The following is a 10,582-nucleotide window of genomic DNA, read 5'->3' as shown; positions in this document are numbered from 1 at the left end:
CTCCCTCATCTCAGCGCCTGTGGTGTTTATATCTTCCACCTCATCTCAGCGCCTGTGGTCTTTATAAGCGCCTCATACTCCCTCTCATGAGTGACCAAGGCAGCTCAGCGCCTGAACATCACTCCAGCAGTGAGGAGTCAGCGGGTGAAGAAGATCGACGCACCTCACCGCCTCTTTCTGAGACTCCACTCGCTTATCGTCCTGGCAAGGGAAAAGACTTCGCAACTATTTTTGCTAGGAGGAGCGAATCTGAAGCTGACCAGAGTGAAGACGATCCTGGTGACGATACTGATTTAGTTGCCATGCTCGATGCCAGCTTAAGTGAGTCCAATCCTGGTGGCGCCGCCTTCTTGGATGATGAGCTGTTCCAGCGGGTCAGGACGCCTATGGATCTTCGTCTTCCTGTTGCAAGCGGTGAGACAAGTGAATGGCTTCTGTCGGAGGAGGTTGCCGACCCGCTCTTACTTCCTGTTACCGCTAATCTCCGACTCCGTCTATCACGCGGTGACTTCACTTTACCTCGGATATCTTTCCTATCTACAACAAAACCCTGTCCGGAATGGTCCCCATCGATAGATTACATCCTCTCCATCCCTTATTGTCAGAAGATAATCGTCAGTTTGAATTTGATGGAGGCGCTTTCCTCTTCTCGGTATCGGCGGATGACTCGTAATAACAAGGATTTAACTAGGTTAGTTCTGAGAAGGGTTCCCCTGGTCCACACCTGCATCACCGTGTGGGGAGAGGCCGCTCCAACTCTGGAGGATGTCGTTTCCTTGACTGGGCTCCCTCTTAATGGAAGCCACGATTACCAAGATGTACACGATGGCGGTATGTTAACTGAGGAGGATGAGAAGATCTTGAGTTTCCTGAAGCAGGCACGATTAGACTCTAAGAAGCGCCTCAACGTAGTTGGATCTTCATCTGCGTCGAAACTTCCTTCTAAGCGTTCCGGGAATAAAAATTCGGAAGGTGCTCCTCTTTCTAACGGCAAAACGACCCTCACTGCTGAAGAAGCTGCCGAAACTCCTAAGACTCCTCGAGACCCTGCTCGGCGTGCAACCATGAACATGTGGGTCAAGATGTGGGCGCTTCGTCAGGTTGGTGAATCTCAATGGGATCCCCTACGCCGCCTCCTGGCGCAGGTGATCGACACGTCGCCTTCTTGTCGTATTGGTTATCTCACGAGGTGTTTGAGTATTCTCCCAGTGATACTGTTAGGGATGATTTGATGGTTATGGCGGTGTTGATGTCTCGCGGTAAATCGTTCCCTCTGGCGCTTATGTTCCTAGGGGGGTTATTTCATCATTTGGATTTGCGAAGCAGTAACATTTTGAAAGCAAACAACGCTAGTTACAAGGTTGAGACTTTTGTCCCGGCTAACTTTCTTCAGACGTGGTCATGGAAACATTACCGCGCCTGTCGTTCAGAAGTCACTGAGCTGGATTTCGGAGGCAATAGAATCGTGACCGCCGAGGATGGTAGCGAGCGGGTTATTACTTATCCCATCTCTTATGCTCGGAGTGCTCTTTATGAGAAGATTACAGCCAAGCCATCAATCCGCTTAGCTTCCTTGTTGGATGATCTTGAAGAGTTTACATTTCGTCCTTACGATGATGGTGAAAGTGGGGAGCTTTCTCATAGGTTTGCTTCCTTGTTTCCAGAGGATTACGTGGATACTCAGCTGGATTCCCCTTCTTATGAGGCTTGTAATTTCTTCGCAGCAGTCACTCCGGGGTATCTTCCTGGCTATTATAAGGGCGAGTTTTACGCGGAAGCTTATAATCTTAACCGCGTGGCTCGACAGGCTGGATTCGATTAGGGTACATGTCCTTTCCTCGTTCCCGCCTGCAGTGCTGATCTTGGCGTAATAGAGGAGAGTTTTATGTGTTTTGTTTTCAAGAACGGTAGTCCGCGTTTCTGTCGTCCTCCTCTCAATCCTTTGAAAGCTCCTCGAGTTGATCATGAACTGAAAGTCACTCATCAGTGGTATATATATTGGCTCAGAGAGATGGAGAATATCCATAGTGCTTTATTGGCAGCGCCTATGGAAGTTCTTCCCACGGCTCCGTCAGATTTACACCGCTTGGGACGCTTCAAGCTTCCGCAGGATGTCATGCGCCTCCATAAGCTTGGTTTTAGTACCAAGGGTAAACGATCGAACACACCCCTTTCTCGAAGTAGGATCCAATCTAAACCATCTTCAGTGTCAAGGGTTCAGGAGGTTGTTCGCGACTTGTGTGAATCTCTACCGCCAGAGCCTCAGGTATCATTCTTCGCTTAACTGTTTATCATACTTCTTATAACATAACCGCTGGGAATATTCATTATGTTGTACTTCAATCTTAGACGAATGTCCCAGCGCATGGTCCCCTGAAGTTTTTTGCACATGAATGGTTCGGGATTAATGTCCGTGATTTGCCACAGAGGTTCGCTGATAGGCAGAGGCACCGTGATTCAGGAGTGGTCTCAATTCCTCGTTTTCCAAAGTTTCAACCTCGTCAATCTTCCTCGGATAGAGGAGTGGCCTTCCTTAGGGGACGTTCCTCTAGAGGCCATGCGTCTCAGCCAGAGGGAAGCGATGCCTCGGGTTTAACCCTACACCCGGCTACAATGGCCCCTAAGCGTTCGGCTCAGCTCTTGTTGGGTCGATCGACTGCTCAAGCGTATGGTCCACCAGGTATTAAATATATGCATGAGTACTTTACCCTTTTTATGTTGTTGTTTATATATATATATATATTATTTTTTTCTGGACAGGTTTCTGTTTATTTGTCGTTTATCTTGTTTTTCGGGGCAATACCCTTTCCTATAAATATGAGTAGAAGGGAGGTGGATCAGCTCATCTCACTTCGCTTTCTCCTCTTTTTTTAGGGGTCGCAGCATCCAAGTTTCCAACCATAGCTCTTCTAGTGCTAGTTCTTCTTCCTCTGTCCTTGCTCCCGCGTCTCAAAGCATTATTGACCGTCAGTCTTCAGCGGTTATTCAAGTAAGTTGGTTAATAGATTCTCCTCTCTTCTCTTTTCCGCCACTTCTCTCTTTTCATTTCCCCCTTTTTTGTAATGGTCCTTTTATGGTTGTTTATAATTTGTGTTGTGGGTCGGAAGCATGCCAAAGCATGGTCGAAATGAGGGTAGAGAGAGTAACGAGAAGTCCAAGAAGAGCAAAACTTTGCCTCGCCCGCAGAACGACGCGCCTCAGTCAGCCACGTGTGAGATTTCATTGGTGGAGGGCAGCTCAGACGCTCCTCTTACCTTCCTTATTGAGGGGAAGCCCGTCGAGCAGTATTCTATCCGTCATGAGGAGGAGTATGTTTCAGTGCACGGGTTTTGGGTACCTCCGCATCTCGAGGCTTTGTATTCCCAGATCTTGCTTGAGCATGGTCATATTGGTTCTGGCGTTGTTCTACTAGAAGCCAATGTCGTTACTTCTCTTACTTTGACTGTCTTAAAGGTGGTGAATGAGATGGCAGACGCTGGGGATCATCCGTCCTTTGCTCAACTACAGGGTTGGCGTAGGGTGATCGATAACGCAACAAAGATGATGTTCAATGTGGGTTGGCTGGATGATCTTTGGCGGGAATTGGATACTAAGGCGAACTCTCGTCGCGATCAACTTCCTAGCATTATTGAAGGTCATAAGAAGCGTATTGTTGATATCTCAGCCTCTGTGGATGAGTTCAAGGCTACTAAAGACCCCTTGATCCAGGAATCAGTGGAAGCAGCTGAAGGGCTTCGTAAAGCTAAGTCTATGCTTGAGGAGGAGGAGCGCCTCTTGGGTGAAGATGAAGCGGGGCTTGGGAATAAAGATGGTTGAGCGCTTTCTCTCTTCTTCTTTTTGAGAGTTTTAGTTGCTCAACTCTGACGTACTTTTCCTTCTCTTCTCCTCCTTTTTTTTTTTTTTTATTTGTTCGGTTGGAATTAATGACGTCTTAGGTAACACACACCCCCTTTTTTTCCTTTATAAGTGTGTGTGTGATTGAAGGGTTATTTTCTTAATCTAGTTTGACCAAATGTCGATCCTTGTTCGTTTATTGCTGGAGATTTCTTTGTTGCGGCGGCTTACAATGGTATTGCCCATGGTTTGTCAATATTTTGAGCGCAATCATGCTGACGCGCATGGTCTATTGATGGATGTATAATTAGAGATGACAAATATTCGATTAGCTGGTGGCAGCGTTTCTCCTGATTTGTCTTTGAGACACACTCATCTAAAGGAGCGTCGCGTCTCATCGGGATTATTCTTGGCTGAGGTTTCGGCAGCTAGGCCTGCCTTAAATGCTGCTTTATCTGCTGCATTGAATGAACTCAAGGGTTTGGACACGTGTCCAAAATAAGTTGGCACAATAAATGCCCACAAATCTTGTATATATATGTGTACATATTATGCCATTAGCTAGTCTCTTTGGTTCTTTTTTTTTCTACATCCTTAGCAATGTCTTGTGGTGGGCGCGTTAACGAGTAGGTATTAGCGTTACCAGCTGATCCCCGTGCAAAGGTATTTCGAGATGAGATCCTTCGTTTGGAGTCAATTAGGGTTGAGTGTTTAGAGGCGCTCGGGGCTGTGAGCGGCGCTTGGAAGCTGCTCGTGCTGAGTGGTCTGATTGCGCCAACACTTATTACTTGGCTTGTCGGGGCATATTTTTCAAGATGCTTTCAGAAAGGTAGACTGTCGTCTTCGAAAGGCTGGGATAGACTGAACGAACGCGCATGAGGCACTGAATGGTGCTCGTGGTAGCTTGTCTGTGGTAGAGAAGGAAATATCCAGTATAAGGCTATGCTCACAAGTCTTTAACTTAATAGCAATTGTTGTCGTTTTTTTTATTTTTTATTTTATATTTATTACGGTTATTATTATTATATTTCCTTTTTTTGTGCTATAAGTATGGAGTTTTAGTAGTATGACTTCCATTGTAGGAGTAAAGTTTCTTAGAAAATGTCTCGCATTCAGCTACTAGCGGAGTACCAGCGGTTAGGGCTTATAGTGGGCGCGCTTCGTGTCGCTCAAGCATTTTGTTGGTGGACATCGGCGCTATCAAATTCTTCTGTCAGACGCGGACCATCGTTTACAAGAAGCCATAGCCGCCGTTCAATATTTACCTTTGTCATTTCGTGAGCATCGGCGAAAATGTTTGGAACTAGTGGACTCCTCTTATGATTGTTATGTGGGTGTGTTTTCTGCGATAAGTATCGTGAACAGTGTGTTATCAGATATCCAGTCTTTACTTGATATGTTTCCTCAGTGCTCTCTCTCTTTTTTTTTTTGAATCTGTGTATGGTTTCACGCGTGATGTAATCGTCGGAAGGAATATTATCACCTTGTGTCTGATGTGTCTCTTTTTTTTTTTTTTTTTTTTTTTTTTTTTTTTTTTTTTTTTTTTTTTTTTTTTTTTTGAGTTAAGGCATGGGGGTGAGGACAAAATATCTCCTCTCTCTCCTTTTTTTATAACTCTTAAAGTTGAAAATGACAGGCGCAAGGAGCGTAGGTGAGGACAAAATGTGTCTCCCCTCTTTTTTTTTACAACTCTGAGAGCTGAAATGATGAGCGCAAAGGCGCGTGAGTGAGTACAAAATGTCTCCCCTTTTTTTTGCACAACTATGAGCACTGAATTGACGAGCGCGAGGCGCGTGGGTGAAGGCAAGATGTGTCTCTCCTCTTTTTTTTTTTGAGATCTAAGGCGTGTGGGTGAGGACAAAACGTGTCTCCCCCCTTTTTTTACAACTCTTGAGTGCTGAAATGACGAGCGCGAGGCGCGTGATTGAAGACAAAATGTGTCTCCCCTCTTATTCTTTTTTGAGAGCTAAGGCGTGTGGGTGAGGACAAAATGTGTCTCCCCCCCTTTGTTTTTTACAACTCTTGAGAGCTGAAATGACGAGCGCAAATGCGCGTGAGTGAGGACAAAATGTCTCCCTTTTCTTTTTTTTTTCTTTTTTTTTACAGTTCCGAGCGCTGAAATACGAGCGCGAGGCGCGTGGGTGAAGGCAAAATGTGTCTCCCCTCTTTTTTTTTTGAGAGCTAAGGCGTCGTGTGGTGAGGACAAAATGTGTCTCCCTTTTTTTTTTACAACTCTTGAGTGTTGAAATGACGAGCGCGAGGCGCGTGGATGAAGACAAGATGTGTCTCCCTTTTTTTTTCGAGATCTAAGGCGTGTGGGTGAGGACAAAATGTGTCTCCCTTTTTTTTAACAACTCTTGAGTGCTGAAATGACGAGCGCGAGGCACGTGGGTGAAGGCAAAATGTGTCTCCCCTCTTTTTTTTTTTTTTTTTTGCAACCCAGAGAGATAAAAATAACAAGCGCAAGGCGCGTGGGGGAAAGCAAAAGTGTCCCCCTCCCTTTTCTTTTATGAGCTCAAAGAGTGGGCGCTGGAGGGTTTGGGGCGCTCCTTTTATCAAGGAATGGAGGATTTGGACACCCATGTATCATAGAGTGAGTGCAAGGTGATTTAGACATTTCAAGTTCAAAGAGTGAGCGCTGGAGGGACTTAATAGGCACTGCACCTTTTATCAATGGATGTAGGATTTAGACACTCCAAGCTCAAAGAATAAGGGCAAGGGGATTTAGACACTCCAAGCTCAAAGAGTGAGCGCTGGAGGATTTGATAGACACTCCACCTTTTATCAAGGAATGGAGGATTTATACACCCAAGCCTCAAAGAGTGAGGGAAAGGGGATTTAGGCACTCTAGGCCCAAAGATGGGCGCTGGAGGATTTAATAGGCACTCCACCTTTTACCAAGGAATAGAGGATTTAGACACCCGAGCCTCAAAGAGCGAGGGCAAGGGTATTTAGGCACTCAGGACCCAAGAATGGGCGCTGGAGGATTTAATAGGCACTCCACCTTTTATCAAAGAATAGAGGATTTAGACACCCGAGCCTCAAAGAGTGAGGTCAAGGGGATTTAGGCACTCCAAGCTCAAAGAGTGAACGCTGGAGGATTTAATAGACACTCCACCTTTTATCAAGGAATAGAGGATTTAGATACCCGAGCCTCAAAGAGTGAGGGAAAGGGGATTTAGACACTCCAGGCTCAAAGAGTGGGCGCTGGAGGACTTGTGCGCACAAAATAGACCGTTCTTTTAGTCAAAAGGGGCGTTTTATTGATATCATATGGTTATTACATGTAGAAGGTCTTGAGTCACTTCCCATTGATCTTATCGTTGGGCTTTCCTTTGATGGGAGTACCATCGGTACACTCTATCTTGTAATATCCACTTTCCGCGGCTTCCATGACCTGGAAAGGTCCTTCCCAATTGGGCCCGAATTTCCCCGTGCTGTCATCTCGTGGCACATGTGGGGATATGGCGAGTACTAAGTCTCCTACTTCAAATTTTATTGGCTTAACTTTCTTATTGTAGGGTCGAGCCATTCTATCACGATACTTCTGGGCATGGATCTCTGTTATGTTCCTCTTTTCTTCAAGCGTATCGAGGACTTGGAGTCTTTCGTCATCCGCTGCTTGCAAGCCACTTGCTGATATGACTCTTGCTGAAGCGATAACGATTTCCGAGGGTAAGATGGCATCCTCCCCATAGACTAGGCTGTAGGGAGATGCTCCTGTTGAGGATCTTTTAGCAGTCCGGTATGCCCATAACTCCATTGGTAGTTCTTCGTGCCAGAGTCTCTTATTATCATATAGACTTCTGCTGAGGATGCGTAGGAGCGTTTTATTGGTTGCTTCTGCTTTCCCGTTCCCCTTAATATAATACGGTGTAGACACCCTGTGTTTAATGTGGAAGGATTCTGTCAGCTTCTTGACATCTTTGTTAACGAAGGGCGAAGCATTATCTGAAACAAGGCACATCGGGATTCCAAAGTGTGTGATGATATGCTCTTTGATGAATGCGGCAATGGTGGCTCCAGTGGTACTTTTCATAGGGATGGCTTCCACCCATTTGGTAAAACATTCTGTCGCGGTCACGATGTATTCGTCCTGCTTAGATGATTTTGGCATGATAGGTCCAATGATATCCAACCCCCATGTGTGGAAAGGCCAGGGCGTAGAAATACTATGCGGCGTGGTATGAAGAGCGTGAATCAAGTTCCCGTGTATCTGGCATTGTTCGCACTTTTGCACATATTCAGCTGTATCGCTCTTCATCGTAGGCCAATAATACCCAGCACTATAGATTTGTGAGAAGATTCTCGCTTTGTATTGATGTTCTGGATCATGAGTTAATTCCATTACTCGAAGGGCTTCACTTTTGCTCAGGCAGGTCAGCGTTTGGTTCCCGAAGCTCCTTCGGAATAGTTTCTCATGGATGACGAAGTATCTTCCTGATTTTTGGATTAATTTGAGGGCCACCTTTTTGTCATCCGGCAAGGTCCGCTTGGTAAGATAGATGATTTAACGTTTACTCCAATCCTCCTTATCCTCCTCTGCGACGCAGACTTCCGCTTCTTGGGGAGAGCCTTGGCAAGTAATGCATTCGTCTTGAACCTTCTTCGCTTGTGCCGCCATGTCAGGCCAGAAGAAGCCCGCGCGTTGGATCCGCCTATGCAAAGCTATGGAGGCAGCGTGACCGTATACGCGTTGATGGATTTCTTCCAACTTATCTTTTCCTTTTGAGGGCGCTAGGCATTTCCACAGTGCTCCTCCCGAGATAACATAATATAGGTCTCCCTCCAGAATAGTGTACGCTTTTAACGTCTTCCACGGAAGTTGTCTTTATACTGGTGGTCGCAAGAGGTATGTTATGAACACTTGTCGCCAGTCAAGTTCTTCCATGGTCGAGTCTTCCTCCAAGGTCGAGGGAGAGGTCTTCCTGATGATGGTGATCGTTTCCTCGTCGCCTCGGAGCATCTGCAATTTCGACGCTAGTGTAGCCAACGCGTCTGCGTGTTTATTGGTTAATCATCCCATATGCTGGATCGAAATGTGCCAAAATCGCTTCATCAGCCGATGAGCCTTATCCCTATACACAACCAAAGTTGGTTCTTTAACATTAAACTCTCATTCCATTTGGTTGACTAGGAGTCTGGAATCTCCCATGACTTCTAAATGCGATATCTTCATCTCCAACGCCATTTGCATCCCAATGAGGAAGCTTTCATACTCAGCTGTGTTGTTAGTACATGGGTAATCAAGTTTGTATACGTATGGCATCAGTTCTCATCGGGGTGATTCAAAGACGATTCCAGCTCCTCCATGACTTCCATAGGATGACCCATCAAATGACATTTTCCATACTTCTTCCAGCGCCGCTTCTAGAAGAGCTACCTCTCCATGGAGTTTATCATTAGCTTCATAAGTGATGGCGCTTGGGAAGGCTGCAAATAAATCCGTGATGGATTGACCACGAACCCCTTGAGGCCGCATGGGTGTGAAGTCAAATTCGAGCAGCTGCATAGATCACTTGGCCATTCTTCCTGACTAAATAGGACGCGTAGTCAAGTATACGATCGGGTTGGCGGCTGCTACCACGTAATTCTTGTGTTTAAGAAGATAGTGTTGAAGTTTTTGTGCTGCTAGGAGCAATAGTAGGCATGCCTTTTCAACAGGGGTATACCTCAGTTCGACGTCTTTTAAAACTTTGCTAAGGTAGTAGATAGGGATTAGGTTTGCCTCTTCCATGTCTTGAGCCAATAGCACACCTGTGGCGGTATCTGTGTTTGCTAGGTACAAGTATAATGGTTCACCTTTGACTGGTGGTCGTAAAACATGAGGGTGAACGAGCCATCTCTTTATTGTTTCAAACGCCTCTTGTTGTTCAGCCCGCCATGCGAATTTCCCATCTTTTCTGAGCATCAGGAAGAAATGGTCCAGGGTCTGCGCCAAACCAGGAATGAAACGCCTAACATATGAGATCTTCCCGATTAATTTTTGGAGCTCCGCCTTGTCTTTGGGCGGTGGCATAGAGACTATAGCTTCCGCTTTAGAGGGATCTATTTCGATCCCTTTACTCGTGACCTTGTACCCTAGGAACTTTCCAGCTGTGACGCCGAACACGCACTTTGTGGGGTTCATTTTCAGGTTAAAGTCTCGACAGCGCTGGAAGACTCGTCTTTGGTCTTGGACATAATTCTCGCGCTTTTTGGTCTTAACAACGATGTCTTCCACATATATTTCCACGATTTCGTGGTTCATATCATGAAAGATCAAGGTCATGGATCGCTGGTATGTCGCTCCAGCGTTCTTCAGTCCAAAAGGCGTGACAACGTAGTAAAGATTCCCTATCGGTGTTGAGAATGTTGTCTTGGTTGCGTCACTCTCTTTCATCTTGATTTGGTTATAGCCGCTCTGTCCATCCATGAACGCGAACATCTCATTATCGCAGGTCGCGTCCACCGTCATGTCTATGTTCGGAAGCGGAAACTCGTCCTTGTGGCAGACTCGATTTAGACCGCGAAAATCCACACAACAACGGATCTTCCCATTCTTTTTTTCTACAGGTACTATGTTTGCCAACCACGTGGGATAATGTATTAGTTTTATGTACCCGGCGTACAGTGGCTGGTTGTCAGCCGTGCAAATATAATTCACTTCCTCACTCAACTAGAAATAAATATAGTATGCGATAAGAAAGAGTTCGTTCCCATAGAGAGGCTTTTGTTGTTATCAATTTTCAGGTTCTTAGTAACCAAA

The sequence above is a fragment of the Papaver somniferum genome, unplaced genomic scaffold (genome assembly GCF_003573695.1).
Source record: "Papaver somniferum cultivar HN1 unplaced genomic scaffold, ASM357369v1 unplaced-scaffold_35, whole genome shotgun sequence".
NCBI classification, from domain to species: domain Eukaryota; kingdom Viridiplantae; phylum Streptophyta; class Magnoliopsida; order Ranunculales; family Papaveraceae; genus Papaver; species Papaver somniferum.
The sequence above is the reverse complement of the archived record's forward strand: the minus strand, read 5'-3'. Positions refer to the sequence as shown.